This window comes from Aplysia californica, unplaced genomic scaffold, assembly GCF_000002075.1.
Source record: "Aplysia californica isolate F4 #8 unplaced genomic scaffold, AplCal3.0 scaffold00292, whole genome shotgun sequence".
Classification (NCBI taxonomy): domain Eukaryota; kingdom Metazoa; phylum Mollusca; class Gastropoda; order Aplysiida; family Aplysiidae; genus Aplysia; species Aplysia californica.
The window spans coordinates 706,825-708,991 of record NW_004797562.1 but is presented as its reverse complement, the minus strand read 5'-3'; positions in this window follow the sequence as shown (position 1 = coordinate 708,991).

Genomic DNA, 2,167 nt, shown 5'->3' with positions numbered 1-2,167 from the left:
GGGGGGAGGGGGGGGGTGGGGTTCTACTCAAATAAAAAATAAGAATGGGATAGCAGGTGAGTGGTCATCTTTTGATTTATTTTATTTTTTTGTTTTCCATTTGTTTATTTTTTATATACATGTTGTATGGACGTTTCCGAATGGTCTATCACCATTCACAAACCCCTACCGCACAGCACACATTGAGTGATATATAATTCTGGTTTAATGTATAGTAGTAACCAACTTAATACAGAAAAAAGATTGGGGGAGAACTATTTTCGAGAGAATAGGCGGCTATCAGCGCCGGCGGGAGAGAGAGAGAGAGAGAGAGAGAGAGAGAGAGGGGGGGGGGTGTAGGGGATGAGGAGAAGGTGGAAAGCAGAAGAGAGACGGAAGGAGAGATATACCAAGAACCCCCTTCCCCTTTCCCATCTTTTTCTCTCCATCGTCAACATGCTCCTGTAGCTATAGAGCTACGTTTGGCTAAGTCTACTAGCTTACTGGCACAGTGAGTACTCTATAGATGAGATCAAAATTTGGAGAAAAATAAACTGAATCAGAGCTAGTTGTAGGGTAAGCCAGTTAGAGTACATGAAAATGCATGTTCATTTTTTTTTCTCAAACAACCCCTGCTTTCCTTCCGCACATTTTCTCTTACTCATTGGTACAGCCATGGACCAGAACCAGACATTGACCGCGCCTGGAACACGTGCTAGGATTGGTGTATGTGTAAAAAAGGCCTCTCATTGGGGACCCGAAAGTGACACCGATAGATCATACTGTACATGCTATTGCAAAGAATGATCTACAGTACGCACAATCATTGCCCCTCCCCTCCCCTTCCCAGTGGACCAATCGTGGGATGTTTAGACTAGAGTCATTTGTAGATGGTGAAAAATGGGGAAGGTATAAATACCGCATATCACCGCATATCACTAAATATCACCGAACATCGCTAAATAATATCACCCCCAGGTCACTAAATATCACCGCATATCACTGAATATAACTGCACGTTACAAAATATCACAGCATATCACCGAATATCGCAAAATGTCACCGCACATCACTAATAAATATCACCGCATGTCACCAATCACCAATCTCTGACTCTCTTTTTGTCTGTGTTTCTCTTTCTCTCTGTTTGTGTGCATCTCTCTCTCTCTCTCTCTCTCTCTCTCTCTCTCTCTCTCTCTCTCTCTCTCTCTCTCTCTCTCCCTCTCTCTCTTTCTCTTTTTTTTCCTTTCTCCCCACCCCCTCTCTCTTTCTCTCCCCCTCTCTCTCTTTTTCCCCATGAATTGGGGTCTTTACAAAATGAGGGCGTTTTGAAAAAAATGTCCAGGATTTGGTGGGGACCCTGCAGTTAGTATTCCTCGAGCGCTCGCAAACTCGCGATTCTGTGAAGCCGACTGAATCACGAATCGCCACTCTCAGTCTCAGATTTGGTGACCTGGATCAAGCTCTAGTCTGGAGTCTCCCCCCCCCCCCTCTGTTTCACTTTTATGGCATATGGTACACACAATAGGAACAAACCAACACCAATGTTGCACTAGGCACATTTCTATCTCTATTTAGTTATGTGCGGTGATATTTAGCGATGTGCGGGGACATTTAGTGATGTCCGGTGATATGAGGTGATATGCGGTTTTTATACAATGCGTGAAAAAAGCACAGACTCATAGCTCTGACCTACTCGTAGGACAAACTGTCACGCAAGGTTTGAGGTGCTTTGAACGTCTGTTTGATGCGTATGAGGTTATTAAAATTTGTCTGAATGGATGAGTAAAAATCCAAGGATTTCTTTTTTTTCCGAGAGTCCGGTGTCGGTGATCCATTATAAAGGTATTCGTTTTCGGGTACAGTGCATTGGATTGGTTGTTCGTAAAATAATATATCATCGCTGTAGATAATGCTGATCAAATCTCTAAGCTTTGCATTTCTTTTGAAAAGTGTGCTTGTTAGCTCTTGCATTTTCATACGAATAAGACAGCCAATGGTTAGCTGACTGTGTTTATGAATGAACGCAACGCACAAACAATGACCAACGTATTACATGTACTGCAAGCTTCACCAGGACTACACTTTTCAACACTATAACTACTAGATCTAGTATCTCATAGCGCACAAGAAGTTCATCAAAGTTCACTAAACTAATAAATAGACAATGACGCAAAGAGCCCCATGA